Here is a 16,811-nt window from a genome sequence, read left to right on the forward strand (position 1 = left end):
GTAAATAATATTTAAGGGACTTGTAAACCAAGTGTGTGACCATTCTGCCCAATTCCTGGTTTTATTTAATGAGCTTTGCACCGTGGGATAAGAGCTGTCCCCGAAGGGCTTCAATCAGCAAGTCGATTGAACAGAAACACAGACTGGAAATTGGTTTTTAACTGAAATCATACTGCCATTGCTTTTTATGGAACCCATAATTTCTGGTAGAGAGAAGGCATATAGAAAACTGTTATTATAGAAATGCCTTCCGGGATTTGACCAGCCGCATTTGGATAGTGAATGAATACTTGCAGGGTTGATTTGTGTGCTAATGTTGGCCATGGAAGATGAAAAGCCTGCCCTGTGGTTCTTCCTGGCTTGGTTAGTTCCCTGTGCCACCTTTCCGATCCATCACAGCCTTATTTATCTATTTGTCATCTTGAAGTCAGAAGAAGATCTCATTTGTTTCATATGTATCCTCAGGGGTGAGCTTATCTTTGAAAATGACAGAGAGATCCAAGGGGTCCCCAAAAAGTTCAAGTACAGCATATCACAGAAAAACTACACATGGTTCATAAAAACTTTTTGCAGTGAAATAAACTTATCTTCACATTTCCCTTTCTCATGAACTGTAAAAATATTTATTGTAAAGGCATAGTTACACAGAGTGGGAGACACACACACACACACAGAGAGAGAGAGAGATGGAGAGATGGAGACTCTTATATACCCACTGATTCACTCCACAGGTGTCCTCAACAGCTGGGGCTGGGCCAGGACGAGGCCAGGAGCCTGGCACTCCACACAGGCCTCCCATGTGTGTGCAGGGGCCCAAGCACTCAGGCCATCTTTTGGTGCTTTCCCAGGTGCATTGGCAGGGAGCTGGATCAGAAGTGGAGCAGCTGGAACTGCAGGTGGTGCTCATGTGGGATGCTGGTATCACAGACGGTGGCTTAACCCGCCACACCACAGGGCTGGCCCCTGTGCACTTTCTAAAGTTCTCTTTCCTGTGGAAGCAGGTCGAAAAGGAAGACTAACCACTGGCTGTTTTTCTCTGGGTGACTGAAATGAAACAATTATGTGCAGCTAGTTCTTCGGGTCCTTTGTAACTCCCCCGGGGCTGCAGGAGGCTTGGGAAGTCAAAGGGGGAAGGGGAACTGGGCCGGAGCATACACAGCTGATTTCACATGTCCCTGTGCACTGATGACCCCAGCATTGCGAAGCTCTGGATGCAAGCTTCCGTCTTCCTGCCGCACATCTTCCGGAGGTATCAGCCTTGGTCGGTGTCAGACCAAATTAGGTGGGCTGCCTGCTGCTGGCAGGGTGGCTTCCACCTTCTGGGGGTAGGAGCATCGTTTGAGGACAGCATCGGGGCTTAATGACGAAGCTCTTACAAGACCCTGAGTACAGAACACATTTAGCAAATGCTTGGTGGTTATAGAATCCTGGTGACAAATGCAGCCGACAGGGAGGAGCTGATGAGAGTGGAGAGTCGGATTTGTAGAATGTGGGTGGGAACGAGGACTCATTACCCAAAGCTGGTGGGAGCCAAGAGCCTGCAGTTGGAGAAGGAGAAAGCCTTGTGGTGCATTGGCAGGAAGTCTCGTGCTACCCACTGTGACTTCACACCCTGCCTTGGCCAAGTGGCAGTGATTGAACAACTTAACTCTCAGCTGGAACGTGAGGCTGATAGCACGTAACGTGGCAGGTTTCTGAGAGGCCTGACGCTGGTGAGCCTCTGGAGTGCCTGCAGGGAGGGCTGGGACTGAGAGCCCTGGCCGCGTGGTTGACATGCTCATTCTCTCCCCCTCTCTCCTTTCTCTCTCTCTTTCTTTTTTCTAAATTTTAAAAACTGTTTGATCACCAGTGTTTATGAAAGCAGACATAGGGAGAGAACCCGGTCTGGGGACACACGCGTGGTCTTAATACAGCAAATGTCTGTCCTGTCCTTACCATGTGCGCTTTTTAAATTCTTGTGCATAATAAAGGGTTCTCCTGCTTTACTTCTCGGGTTCCTCGGGACAACTCTGGGGAGTTCGGGATAACTTTGAGCTCCAGTTTGCAAATAAGGAAACCAAGGCCAGAGGCCCTCCACTTGCAGGGAAGCTAGAAGTGGAAACTGGATTTTTTTTCTGGTGCCAAATCCTTTGCTAGTTCTTCCACTTCAGCTTCCAGCCCTGTGCAAGAAAGCACCTGTGGTTTTTTTTTTGTTGTTGTTTTTTTTTTTGTTTGTTTGTTTGTTTGTTTGTTTGTTTTTGACAGGCAGAGTGGATAGTGAGAGAGAGAGAGACAGAGAGAAAGGTCTTCCTTTTGCCGTTGGTTCACCCTCCAATGGCCGCCGCGGCCGGCGCACTGCGGCCGGCGCACTGCGCTGATCCGATGGCAGGAGCCAGGAGCCAGGTGCTTTTCCTGGTCTCCCATGGGGTGCAGGGCCCAAGCACCTGGGCCATCCTCCACTGCACTCCCTGGCCACAGCAGAGAGCTGGCCTGGAAGAGGGGCAACTGGGACAGAATCCAGCGCCCTGTCGGGACTAGAACCCGGTGTGCCGGCACCGGCACCGCAAGGCGGAGGATTAGCCTAGTGAGCTGCGGAGCCGGCCAAGCACCTGTGTTGTACACAGCCAAGGCACAAGTCCCATTTCCCCTCCTTTACTTGTAAAGCTCCTTAAAATTTTGTAAAACTTGAAATTTCCAATGCTGGACGCATAACTTCAAGGCTGCCTGTGGGTTTAATTTCTTCAGTGATTCAGTTCTTTAAGCTAGGGCTGTATCTGATTCTCCTGGTGTGCCCAGTGTCTGGCACACAGGAGGTGCTCAGTACAGGTTTGTAGCCTTGTTGGAGGTGACAGTGTGAATGCAGCAGAGTCAAAAGCTTCCTTTAATTAAAGCAAAAGAGAACTAAAAGCATTGTTGGGCGTATTGTTTTGCAGCCAGCATGGGGGCTAACAAGACAGGAAGCACTCATCTGAGAGTAATCTGAGTTGCTCACCCCACTGAGAGTGTTAATTATGTTTTTAAAAGGAGGCAGGAGCCTGGCTGCTTTGGCACAAAGCCGGGAGGACAAGGAAGGCCCAGGGAAGGAAGGCCAAGTCCTTTCTCCCTCGCACCCCTCTGTTGTGGGGATTGATGCTGCAGGTGCCCGCCCTGTTGAGGCCTGTTTTTTTTCATTGTTCATCTGACATTCAATTTTTTTCTAAAGAAACCTTTTATTTAATGAGTATAAATTTCATAAGTACAACTTGAGGAACATAGTGATTCGTCCCACCGTACCCACCCTCCCACCCCACCTCCTCCTCCCTCTCCCATTCCCAGTCCCATTCTCCATTAAGATTCATTTTGGTTTAACTTTATACACAGAAGATCAACTCTACACTAAGTAAAGATTTCAATAACTTGCATACACACACACACAATATAAAAAACTGTTTAAGAAGTTTTGCAGTTAATTCTCATAGTACAACTCATTGAGGACAGAGGTCCTGCATGGGGAGTTAGTACACAGTGAATCCTGTTGTCAATTTAACTATTAACACTCTTATATATGATGTCAGTGATCACTGGAGGATCTTGACATGAGCTGCCAAATCTACGGAATCTTTTGAGTCCACAAACTCTGTCAGTATTTAGACAAGGCCATAAGCAAAGTGGAAGTCCTCTTCTCCCTTCAGAGAAAAGTACCTCCTTCTTTGATGATCCCTTCTTTCTATTGGGATCTCTCTCACAGAGATTCTTCACATAGGACATTTTTTTTTGCTACAGTATCTTGGCTTTCTGTGCCTGAAATGCTCTAATGAGCTTGTGTCTGATAATAACAACAGATAGAATTAAAAAGGAAAGAATGTTCCAACATGGGAAGCAGTCCACACAGCAGATGCACAGAATGACAATCGCTCTAAATAGAACTCTGACCTCAGAATCAGCCCTTAAGGAATTCTGGTCTGGCTGAAAAGCATCTTCTCACCTCTGCTTATGGGCTTTGTCCAATCCTGCCCCAGCTGAAGTCTTCCATATTCTCTGAGTTTTGCTTTGTCCACAGCCTCTCACTACCCTCACACAATCTCTTTGGGAAATGCAGATCAATTCAATGTATTTCTAAGGTGAATTTTCAGATGCACTATGTCCATTATAATGTATTTAATCTTGGACTCAACAGCTGCACTTTGGGCAATCTTTCCTACAGAACTTCTCCTGTAAGAAAGTCAAATCTGTGTGTTGTATAGATGTGTAGTCTCATGTATAGTATACATGTGAATAGGCTTATGTGTAGTAATAACAATTAGAAATAGCTCTATGCTTCATCAGTGAAAGATTGTTTAAGTCTCAGTATAGCCACTTAAATCGCTGTCAAAATGAGTAACACAGGTCTCTATGCAGTGACACCCCTGGGTCATGTTCAAAACGAATGTTGCAGAATAATATATGTTGTAAGACCCAATTTTATGGATGGCAAAGCCTAGAAGGATGTGTGACATCCATCAACATTCATGTATTCAGTGTACACTACATGCTAGGAATTGCTTAAAGTTTGCAGAAGGGGAATGAACAATCCATGGGATAAATAGGAAAGCTACCTCATTTGCTAAAAGAAATTAAGCACTGGGGGGAAATAGCACAACGGGCAGTGATGGCCTTGGAGACTGAGAGTGACAGGTCCTGGAGGAAGGCACAGGGACTTTGCTTTCTATTTGATTAATTTCAGTGTTGCTCCGATGAGTAGGTCTGGTTTTCATTATTATTATTTTTAAAAAATTAATGTATTTATTTGAAAATCAGAGTTACATAGTGAGGGAAGAAGAGGCAGAGAGAGAGAGAGGTCTTCCATCTGCTAGTTCACTCTTCAATTGGCTTTGATGGCCGGAGCTGCACTGATCCAAAGCCAGGAACCAGGAGCTGCTTCTGGGTCTCCCACATGGATGCAGGGGCCCAAGCACTTGCTCCATCTTCTGCTGCTTTCCCAGGTGTGTTAGCAGGCAGCTGGATCAGAAGTGGAGCAGCTGGGACTCGAACCTGCACCCATGTAAGAGGCTGGCTCTGCAGGTGGGGGCTTAGCCTACTGTGCCACAGCGCTGGCCCCTCTCTTTCACTTTTAAATACTTGGGAATTTTTTTTCCAGCTTAAAAACAAAGTCTTCTTTTGTCTTCCTGTTGTGTCTGATTCCAGGCCAGTGTTGCTCCTTCTCTTTGCACCAAAGTCCTGTTCTGTAGAAGGCATTGTTAAGGGTCGGAAGAGATAAGGCACAGTCTAGGAGAAAATACATACAAGACACTTATGTGATAAAGAATTGGTAACTCAAGTACATAAAGAATTCTTAATACCCAACAATTACTAAGCAAACAACTCAATTTAAAATGGGCAAACGGTCTGAGCAGACCCCCACCAAAAGAAGGTATATATATAGAAAATGAGTGTATGAGCAGTTTCTCAATGTCACATATCATTAGGGGCTTGCAAAAGTAAATGTGTCTTAATCTAAAAAAAATTAATTAAAAGCCTGATCAAAAATGATGTCAGCCAAAATAGAATGAGAACGGCTGAGAGCTCTCTCTCATCTGACACACCCCAACATTAGCAAACAGTGCCAGAATCAATCTTATCAGGACTGTGAAAAAGACGTCCAAGGCTTACAGCAACCAAATAAATGCCTATGAAAGAGAAAAGGGGAAAGCACAGGAGGTCTTTGTGTTTTGCCCCTCTCGTGTTTTCTCTCCCTCCATGGCACGGTGGACTGCCTTTTGACTTGTCTCCCTTGGAAGTAAACTCCATCTGGGTGGTGCAGCTGCCTGGCCCTAAAAAACATCAGACGCTCCATGACAAGCCATTGCTGTCTCGAGTAGTGGACACGCTGGGATCCTGGGGGGAAAAGCCATGATATCTTTGATAGAAAATAGGGGCTTTAAAAGCTACTGCATACACGGTGAGCACAGGAAGACACACACACACTCAGGACAGGATGCACGGTTAAAGAAAACCTGAGAAGACCCTGAGTATCCTCTGGCTGGTCGTCAGGGTCAGAGAAGCAGGACAAGAATGCTAAGGCAGAGCTGTAAGAAACCTGATCGAACTGCAGAGCAATGCGCCGTACAAAGTCAGTTTGCAAAGACCTGGAGTAGGCTTCCATTTTTTCCTCTTTTTTTTTTTTCCTTTATTTCCCTTGCCTTTTTCTTTCTCTTTGCACATGCAAATATCGAAACTGTGGAGGAAAAGTGAAAAATAGAATGAAGAAATACTGATCTAAAACTTCCCAAATTTGATTTTAAAATGTACACATCTAAGAAACTCAGTTAACTGCAAGTAGGGTGAAATTCAAAGATGGCTGTTGTGAGATGCACCAAAGAGAGCCTGCACGGTACAGTAGAGAGCTGACTCCCAGCACACACAGGGTCTTCTACAGGGTTAATGGCCAGTTTCTCAGCAGAAGTCATGAATGCCAGAGGCCGTGGGGTGACATGGGAACCTCAACGATTTATGGGAAATGGAATGAAAGGTGAGTTTATTTTGCTACAAACGTCTTTGGAAGCCTTTGTGTAGTTTTTCCATAATGTGTGTTTTCCAGGCATTATTTGCAGAATTCTCATTTAAATTGCATAAAGGGAAAAAATAAAAATTCTCCCTCTGGAAGGAGGACCTTTCAAGGATGAAGGAGAAAGGAAGACATCCCCAGAAAAATACAAGACCAGGGAGTTCATCGCCTGCAGGCCCAGCTATGAGAAAGGCTCAAGAAATCTTTCCGGCAGGCAGTAGCTCAAAGCTGTCTGAAGAAATAAAGAGTAGTGGTGAAAGTGACTGCATTGGTAAGTATAAACTCTAGTATTTCATTGGTAGTTTGTGAATCCACTTTTTCCCTTTATCATTTAAAAGACAACTACAAAAACACAGTAATTATGAATGTATCTTAATGTATAAGCAATATATGAAAGGCAAAGTTACAGAGAGATAGGGAAAGCAAGACAGATCCTCCACCTGCTGGTCATTCACCAAAGGGCCGTAATGGTTGAGACTGGGCCAGGACGAAACCAGGAGCCAGGGACTCCATCCAGGTCTCCCGCTTCCGCTGCTTTCCCAGGCACAGGAGCCGGAAGGGGAGCAGCTGGGTCTGGACTCCCGCATCGCAGACTCTGGTTGATCTGTGCCACAGGGATGGCCCCAGGGTCAGAGCCTCCTCTCTGATAAAGGGGGTGGGACAGAGGAGTTCTGTGCCCCTGCGTGTCCCTTAGCATGCGTCAGGAGGCCACAGAGGTGCCTGTGAGGGGGGAGTTCCCATGCCCTGCTGCGGTCCACAGAGGCACCCTCGGGTCTCCTGATCCTGAGATCCCTGCATTGGGATCTACTGAAGCCTGGAGTGGGATGACGTCTCGGGGAGTGCAGAGACTCCTCCTCGGGGCTGGCTGGCTTCCAGGGCTCTGCCTTCAGATGCCTCTTGTTTCCCTTAGATTTTCTCCCCTGACATAAACCTCGCCCCAGACTCGAAGGCAGAGGACATGGCATGGACATGCTTAGCTAGCGTCTGAAGCAGCTCTACGAATCCGTAAATCCCTTCCTGCTCAAGCAACTCGCAGAAAGCGCTCCTGCTTGCTGGTTCACTCCCCAGATGCCCCCAGTGGCCCATAGCAGCCAGCTGGGTTGGATCCAGGAGCCAGGAACTCAATCCAGGTCTCCCACGTGGGAGGCAGGTCCCAGTCACTTGAGCCACCCCCTGCTGCCTCCAGGGTGCGCATGAGCAGGAAGCTGGACTCAAGGGTGAAGCGGGGAATTGAATCCAGGCTCTCCGATGGGGGATGTAGGTGTGTAGCCAGCATCTTAATTGCAGGGCAAAATGTCCCATCCCTCCAACAAAATTTTCCCAAGTTTCTACACATAAATATTAGTAATTGGTTCAGTCTGTATTTGTTATTTTGAAGTTTAACCTTTAGTTTGCATTACCTGTCAGTAGGTTGCAAAAATGCTAATTTTGTTCTTTTATTTTCTGACCAGAAGCCATCTATTACATTCTAGCTGGCGACAGAAAACGCTGAACAATAAAAGGTAAAGCTGCCGTTATCAAAGCAAGAATAATGGTTTTAAAATATGCATTATTGACTTCTATAGTTGACTGAAATTGGGTATCCCAGGCATGAAATCGCCAAATGAACAAAGCGTCCTTGACTTTCACTAAAATTAAAAAGCAGAAATTCCAACTGCTTTGTGCATTGTCCCTCCAATCCAATAATACATCTGCTTTATTCCTTTTGTTTGAAAAGCTGGAAGATACCTCAGCTGAGCATGCAACCCTGAAATTATTATTGTTCACTCCATATGTAATGATGCATAAAGTTAAAACACCCTGGGACTGATGCTGTGGAGAGCAGGGTAAGCCACTGTCTGCAGCACCGGCATCCCATACGGGCGCCGGTTTGAGTCCTGGCTGCTCCTCTTCCAGTCCTGCTCCCTGCTAATGCACCTTGGAAAGCAGTGGAAGATGCCTCCAAGTACTTGGGCCCCTGCATCCACGTGGGAGACACGGTTGAAGCTCCTGGCTCCTGGCTTTGTCCTGGCCCAGCCCTGGCCATTGCAACCATTTGGGGGATGAACCAGCAAATGGAAGATCTATCCCTCTCTCTGTGTAACTCTGCCTTTCAAATAAACAAATAAATCTTTTACAAAGAAACAAGTGGAGGCCGGCGCCGCGGCTCACTAGGCTAATCCTCCGCCTAGCGGCGCCGGCACACCGGGTTCTAGTCCCGGTCGGGGCGCCGGATTCTGTCCCGGTTGCCCCTCTTCCAGTTCAGCCCTCTGCTGTGGCCAGGGAGTGCAGTGGAGGATGGCCCAGGTGCTTGGGCCCTGCACCCCATGGGAGACCAGGAAAAGCACCTGGCTCCTGGCTCCTGCCATCGGATCAGCGCAGTGTGCCGGCCGCAGTGCGCCAACCGCGGCGGCCATTGGAGGGTGAACCAACGGCAAAGGAAGACCTTTCTCTCTGTCTCTCTCTCTCACTGTCCACTCTGCCTGTCAAAAAAAAAAAAAAAAAAAAAGAAAAAGAAAAAAGAAACAAGTGGAGACTTGGTTAAGGATGCTGTTGTGTGTCAAATGGTTATCAGACTGAAGTCCCGGGCTGCACAGTTGGATCCCTTTCTTAGAGGGACAGGTTGTAGTGTGTGGTCTCTGATGGTTCACAGTTAGCTACGAAGGCAAGAGTGGTGTGCTCAACTGGTGACATTCCCTTTCTCCTTTGAAACTAATGTCAATAGCTGGCCAACATTTCTCGGTGCAGGTGTAGTGAATTCTATTCACAATTATTTTCTACTTCCTTCTCTGTGGCCTTGGTATGTTTCCTTGCCTCATCGACATTGAGGTTGGCCATGGACATTTCTTTGGTTGAAGGAATTCATTTGAGCGGGAAGCTTTAAGGCACCTGGTTCGGTATCTCTCCTTCTAGGCCTTCATCAAGAATCTGGAATGTTCCAGGCTGTGGGTTTTTTCTTCACCCTGGGGTCTGGCCTGAGAAGCCACATGGAGCTGTGCCTTGCAGAGTCAGGACCGATGGCAGATGCCTTGGTTCCTGAGTAAGCAATGCGTGTTTATTCTGGAAATCAGAGATGTTGGCCTGTTTGTTTCTTGGCAAACGCTGATGATCACCGGCAGAGGAAGACTTCTCTTCTCCTTGCCAGTATTGCAGTGTTTACAGAACACAGTGCCTGAGAGGTGGGCTCACTCAGAGAGGTGAGTCCTTGGCCACAGGGCGTGGGGACTTCCTTTCATTAGGGCATCCCAGCATTTAGCCCAGGGTAAGACCAATGAATGCTTGATGAATAACCAGTTATCTTCTGCTGCACGTTGCATTTCCTGCCCTTCATAGGGACTGCTTTAACTCCCCATGGATTCTCCTCAGGGTCTCTCTTGATCTTTATATTCTGTAACATTTTTCAAAAGATTTATTTTATTTATTTGAGAGGTCTTGCATCTGTTGGTTCACTCCCCAAATGGCTGCAATGGCTGGAGCTGCACCAGATGAAGCCAGGAGCCTCTTCCAGGTCTCCCACGTGGGTGCAGGAGCTCAAGGATTTGGGCCGTCTTCCACTGCTTTCCCAGGTGCATTAGTAGGGAACAGGACTGGAAGTGGAGCAGCCGGGACTGGAACCGGTGTCCATATTGGATTCTGGTGCTGCAGGCTGTGGGTTAGCCTTCTTTGCAACAACGTTGGTTCCATTCTATAACATCTTAAAGTAGCACTTGTAAGAAAGGAAAGAGTATACAGAAATAATACTATGAAAAACAGTAGTAGCATATATACATGCAGTCATTTGAATCTGACAGACCCTGGGCTACTGTGTCTCTCATTTAAATTTCACAAATGAAACCACGCACTATTTTTTCTTTGTTTTTGCACGGAAGGCAGACTAAGCTCTAAGGTCTGCAGCTGGTGGATAGTTAAATTCAGGGTTCTCAGTTCAGTCCTCTGATTAGAGAATTGAATTCTGAGACCATTGTCTCTTCATGTACTGTGCATCAGTTAAGTGGAATTGGAAGCCTAAAGGACTTGATGTTCCGTGTTGTCCTTGGAGCAGCTGCTACGTATCGACCCGGGGACAGGGTCCAGTTCTATCAGACTGCCCCGGGTTGGCCGGGTCTTGGTGCTGGAGACACAAAACATCAGACACCTTGTGTTTTTCCTCTTCTCTTGGGTTCACCCAGACTAGAGATGATCTTTGAGGAGAGCTTTTCTCCCTGACAGTTTTTTTGTTTAACTCTGAAAAGTGCACACGGATTAATGAGACAATTGACTACAAAGCGCTTTGATCCCTGGGGAGCCAGGAAGTGATTCAAGTGCCAGAAGTGATTCCCTTACTGAAGGCAGCCCTGGGCCTTTGAATAGAAGCCCTCTTGGAAATACCACACTGAGACTGTGCTGAAAAGTCAAACCAGTTCCAAGCAGCTGAGTGAGGCCGAGATGTCTCCCCATGAAATGAGCTGTGAGAGGCTGGGAAAAGAATTTCAGATTGACAGTTTGAGCCAGAAAGGACCCCGGGACCATCCAGCCTACGACCATTGATCTGAACAAATGGGGGAACGTGGCCAGAGTGCAAAGCTGCCAGGTGAAGTGTCCTGCCCCAGGTCCCACGGTGCGCAGGGGTTACCAGAAAGCACGGGGAGCCTGGGTGCCACCCGGAGGTGTTGGGTAAGTGGGCAGGATGTGACCCAGGCCTGAATGGGTGGCTGGCTTGGAGGAGGCACAGGGCTGAAGGAAGTAGGGTGCACATGGCTAATGCTGTGAGTTCCCAACTTTGAAGGTGGAAATATATACGGGGAGCAAGATTTCGGCACCTAATTCCATCATGTAGGCTCCACGGACCAGGCAGAACCTAGTATCTATTGATACTCTCGCAGCCTCTTCTGTCACTCCAACCCTGACTTCCATCATTCTGCAGACAAACATGGTGTCTCACGTGAGGGGAGCCTTGGAACGAGCCCTAAGTTCTTGGCAAAGGAGAACAAGTAAAATCGAGAACATTATTTCCTACACCAAGGAGATAGGAAGCTAGCAAAAACAAGATCCATCATCGAGACTTATCTGTGTTCCTATCACAACTGTCCACACGCAACCAGCCTGCCTTCCTACCATCAACACGGAGCCCTTGCTACTGGGTGGATCCTGAGAACGCGCAGGGGAGGGAGAAGGGCATGGTGGCTCATAGAAGGCAGAGCCTGATTCTAGCGAAGATATGCTCATAGGAAATATAACCGATGTCTTTATTGGGCTTCCTGTGCGTTAACTTCATGCAAGAGTTTGACACGTAGTAGCTTATTTAATCCTCACCACTGTCGGAGGTAGTAGTCTCCATGGCAACAGTCATCTCTCCTTACATCTCCTGGCTCTGTTTTCCTCTGTCTCAGCTGGATTCTTGGGGAACTCTTCAGAGTGGTTGCATTGATGATGTGCAGAGCCTACTGGAGCCCAAAGCAAGAGAACAAGTTAATCTAATCCTGATTGCCTACTGTAAAATGGTGACATATTGTCGATCGATCATGGGGCTTTTTCGTGTTAATTTTACTTTTCATTAAGAATTAAGTAATTATGGGTCTTGAATACTGAGTTGTTTTTTTTTTATGGGGTGTGGGGTGTGGAGGTTACCCTTAGATTTTGCACCTGAGCAAATAAATGTCTCACTTTAACCAAGTTCCGGCCTTGAAGAACACCTTTAGTTACAAAAGAGCTTCCTTGGGGGCTGGTGCTGTGGCGTAGCAGGTAAAGCTGCCGTCTGCAATGCAGGTATCCCATATGGACACCGGTTCGAGTCCCAGCTGTTCCTCTTCCAATCCAGCTCTCTGCTATGGCCTGGGAAAGCAGTAGAAGATGGCTCAAGTCCTTGGGCCCCCTGCATCCACGTGGGAGACTCAGAAGAAACTTCTGGGTTCGCATTGGCAACAGTTCCGGCTGTTGTGGCCAACTGGGGAGTGAACTAGTGGATGGAAGACCTCTCTTTCTGTCTCTGCCTCTCTGTCTCTGCCTTTCAAATAAATAAATCTTAAAAAAAAAAAGCTTCCTTCATAGGAGTTCCTTCTTCAGGGGTGTCATGGCCATCCCTGGACCTATCACCTATGCTCACGAGCAATGCAGTGCTTTGATTGGCCCTGGGGCTTGGGTGGGCTCAATCCTTTCTAATCTTTGTGAGAGTTGGGGAAGACACTTGGCTGAAATAGGGATATTCATCTGATTGACTGATTGAGGGTGGTATGTGTGTGTGTTTGTAGGAGGTGGAGTCTGCACTCAGGAGCGAAGAAGGAGAAAGTGGGAAAATGACAGTTTCAGGTTTCAGTCGGTGGCCTGGTTAAGCAGCTCTCCCGGGCTGAGGTCACTGGAGAATAGCACAGCTGTGAGTTATTATCAGCCAAGGCACACAGCGGCCAGGGATGGCAGCACAGGCCAGCAGAGGAGTCTGGCCAGGGCACCTGCAGTGCCATAGAAAGTGGGTGCAGGTCAGGTGTTGCCAGGCATCTCCTGTCTTTATCCTTTGCAAAGGGAACAGAATGCACTCTCCCTTAATGACATCCATTCCGAGAAAAAGAGCTGGAATAGACTCATGCGTTCATATAGCTGGTCAGGGCCTGTGCTGACTTCCTGCTGTGCGGCTCCTAGGGAAAAGATTTTAGCATCGAGCAGGTGGTGCTGCTCATCTGAGTGCCCCACCCTGCTTTCATACGATCCACCTGAGCCACAGGCGGGCCCTGGCCAGGCCCAGCGCAATGTTCTGACGCAGAGAAGCCACTAGTGGAGACGCTGTGGCATTTGGAGGTTGCTTTTACCAAGCACGTTACTGGTGGAGGGAAGTCGAATCGGGAGGCATGCGGAGCGCCCCGTTGTCAGCTGCAGGCCGTGCTGTAGAGGCTGCACCTCTGCTGGGGCCGGGGGCCGTCACCCTTCCATTAGCTACAATTGGATGCCTAGAGAGGCAGTAATTACAAATCCCAGCCGGGCTTCACAGGCTCATCTGTCTTTGTTTATCATCAGGGCCGGGGTATTGATCATTGCCAGGAGCCCCCTTGCTTTGGCTCGGGACTGGGAAATTGGATTAATGAGGTCTGGCATGTGTGGTGGAACACACGCCTGTGTGGAAGGCAGACGAGCGGGACTGAGCAGTGGCGAGCCCTGGGTTTCCTGGGGGCTCCCGTGCGTGCTGGCCCTGCAGGATTTCCGTCATCCTGGGGTTCTGGCGTTTGTTGGTGCCAACAGAACCTGTGTGTGCAAAGCAAACCGAGACCCTTTTGTTTCTGCAGGTACCCTCGAAGGAATGGCCTGTCTGGCAACCGCTCCTTCCAGAAGGGGGCGCTGTGTTTGATAGGAGTTGGCTACTGAGTGCACACAGGGGCTGGAACCCCAGCGTGCTGAACTAACGGTGCTGAGTGCAGAACCTTGATCTAATAATAGTGATTAGAGGTGGGCCCGGGGCGGCAGTCCTGAGGTCATGGGGCCGTGCCCTGGGAAGGTAGTGAGAGCTGGGAGCGGACTGGCTATAAAAGCGGGGTCAGGCCCTTCCTCCTTCCCTGCTGGCCCTGTGCGTCTCCTCTCCTGGTGCTCCAGGCTCTATTTAGCCATGTGCTGTTTGGCAGCGCTACGGGACCCTGCCAGCAAGAACGCTACCGCCAGACAATGACCCAGTGGAGCTGCTCAATCCTGAGAGTGGGAACCTCCAAAACCGTGAGCTGGCATAAACCTTCCTGCTCCTAAGTGGTTTGTCTTAGGTGTTCTTATTAACAACAAGCTGAGTAGTGCAGGGGTAAGTGAAGGAAAGTGTTATGCATTTCGTTGGCTTTTGCTGTAGAAACTTTTGGGGTAGCAAGAGAGCTGGTTGAGGGGAGGTGTCTGTGTAGCTCAAGGAAGACAATGAGATGGTGGAACCACGGCCAGCTTCCCCTACACCTGCTGGGAGCCTTGTCAGGAACAGGTGTTGGCTCCAGCCCAGCGTTTCCACCTCGGCTGCCCCTGCCAGCCGGGTGCAGGCTGGGGAGTGCGTGTGCGAGTTCCGGGGTGCTGATCATGCAGATGAACTCCTCCAGACAAGTGAGGAAGATGGGGGTGGGCGTGGGGGGATGGATTCTGTGGGAGTGGGGTCCAGGGTTGGACCTCGTTGGATCCTGAGCTGTTCGAAGGAACTGTGATAAAAAGTGAGGCTAATGGGGACACTTGAGAGCTGACCAGTGAATGGTCAGCTGCCGTCACCATCCTCACTCTCCACGTGGCTTGGCTCCCTCTCAACTTCTCATTCTCAGTTGAAGCGTCATCTTTGCAAACCCGTTTGCTTTGACCACCTTGCATTTAATATCTGCTGATCTATCATGTGGAACTGAGCAGGGGTCCAAGTAATTTTTTTTTTTTTGCTTTTAGTGCTTTCCCAGGAGACTGCATACTTGTGCCCCCCTGAGCCTTGTCACCTCCCTGGTTACCAGGGACACCACCAGTAACCAAACATGGGCGATTCATGAATGTCCTCGTATTTTGCTAATTTGGAGGAGTGATCAAACACGTTGAGTGATTTGTTCAAGGTGATAAATGGTGCTGAATGGTAGGGCTCAGCAGTTTTTATTCAGAGGCATCTGAGTGTCTAAAAGGAGTTAATCTAACAGGTGCACAATCACTGGGTGATCTTGGTGGGAGAGAGGGCGCCGGGTTTGTTGCACTTCAGGTGAGAGAAAGGATATGCGATCGACGGGGAGAAGTAGTGACTCCTGGAGCAGCTGTTGGGCCCTCCCAGCTTGAAGATCTCTGGGACAGGTGGCTGACTTCAATGGGGTCAGGTTGGCAGCTCATGGCCGTCAGCATCCCCGCCCCATCATCTCCATCTCTCAGTCATCTCTCGCCTTAGCTCTCTCTCTCTCTCTCCCATCTCTGTGTCTATCATCTGCAACTCTCTGAGCCTCGTGGCTCCCTTCAGCTTCTACCACATTGTTCTCTGCTCCACCGACCATGAAATTTTAAGATTGTTTGCAAACGATGCTTTTCATCTCTCAGCCCCTGGATGTCCCTGCATCCCCAACCCCAACTTGGCTTCTTGTCCCAGGACTAACTGCAAGTGGCCGTGAGTCCCTGGTGGGCAGCTGCCCCACCTTGGCCGTAGGTGGAAAGGCAGGTGGGTGCCAGGTGGTGTGGGTGGATGCTCAGATGCTCTCTGGAGATGGACCCTTTCCCAAGTCCCTGATGGAGACTTCATTGCGCTAATAGAACCCTGCACCAGAGGCACGTGTCTGGTATGCCCACCTGTCCTGGGTTCCTGGTGCACTGCGGACTCTGGTGGACAATCCTTGGGTCCTGGAAGCACCCAGTGTTAGCCGACATTGTGCCAGAATGCCGCAGTTCTTTATGGATGCTGCAGAACACGGGTGGGCATGATGAACTTCACTATGGGGATGCGGAAGTGTAAAATGCCTTCAAGACTCCCAGGAGCTCCGCCCATGAGCCTCTGCTTCCTGAGGAAGGTTTCCATGGCAGGTCTGCGTTTCTGTGCTCACAGGGGCTGGCTCTGAATCCCACGTCACGCACGTCCAGGGGTTAGTGAGGGCTCTGAGTGCTGGACATCAGGTCAGACAAGCCTGTTGCATAAGAGACCAACCCCTATTGCCCAACAAATGGGGCTGTGGATATTGTATCTAGAGGAGATAGCGTTTCTAGACTGTCCGTATCGGCTCTCTTGCAAGCACAGTTCAGCCCAGAGGGGCTGCATGATCGGGAATGGTCCCAGCACAACGTCTGTTGTAGGTGCCTGAGACAGGGGGGCATGGCCATGCCTCTCGGAGCTCTGACAACAGGTCACTCCAGATCCCACCCAATGGCTGCGCTATAACATCGCAGAGAAGGCTGGGACAAACACTGCCCGAGGCTGCAGGCCACCTGGGTCCATCTCTGGCCAGATTCTCCTTCGTGCAGAATAGCTCAATTGAACAAGTACTCATTTGACTCTTGCTGTCCTGTGGCCAGTTACAGGAGACGAGGGATGGAAGCAACACTCGTGGCGGCACGGGGAGCATAGGATGCCCTTGGAGGGCTGAAGGTGTTGGCTCCAAGCTGTTGGGCCTGCTCCAAGGTGATGGCCGCTGACAGCCCTGCCCTCCAAGTGGCACTGCCACACCTGTCTCACTGAAGCCACGCCCCCTTCCCATGGCGGCCTGTACATAACAGTCGGCCTCCAGACTTCACCCTGCAGGGCTGTGCCAGCTTCACCCGGTCCCAGAGCTGTGCCAAGGTCTCCATGAGGACTTCGCAGCAGCTGGCTTGCCTCCCTCTGCCCCGTACTTGGTTGCGATCTTTAAAAAATCCTTCTCGGTGGTGTGCGGGGTTGCAAAGCTCTGTCTCGGTGTGTACT

The 16,811-nt window shown here is 49.2% G+C and overlaps 1 long non-coding RNA gene and 1 other non-coding gene across 6 annotated transcripts in view; one reads left to right on the forward strand and one right to left on the reverse strand.

The window, feature by feature from the left end:
- Positions 1–16,811, forward strand: part of LOC127487226 (uncharacterized) — a 340,317-nt gene that overhangs the window by 37,358 nt on the left and 286,148 nt on the right. For 3 of the 5 annotated variants that reach the window (XR_011379680.1, XR_011379682.1, XR_011379681.1), the window contains 3 exons: positions 6,536–6,773; positions 7,954–8,004; positions 12,227–14,497. This is a non-coding gene — a long non-coding RNA (uncharacterized lncRNA). Of the gene's footprint in view, positions 1–6,535; positions 6,774–7,953; positions 8,005–12,226; positions 14,498–16,811 lie in introns of those variants that run through there. The other 2 variants (XR_011379684.1, XR_011379683.1) reach the window with 1 other exon arrangement.
- On the reverse strand, positions 1,838–1,946 carry LOC127487229 (small nucleolar RNA SNORA72). Its single transcript, XR_007913836.2, has one exon. It is a non-coding gene; the product is annotated as a small nucleolar RNA SNORA72 (small nucleolar RNA).

Source organism: Oryctolagus cuniculus, chromosome 10 (assembly GCF_964237555.1).
Source record: "Oryctolagus cuniculus chromosome 10, mOryCun1.1, whole genome shotgun sequence".
Classification (NCBI taxonomy): Eukaryota; Metazoa; Chordata; class Mammalia; order Lagomorpha; family Leporidae; genus Oryctolagus; species Oryctolagus cuniculus.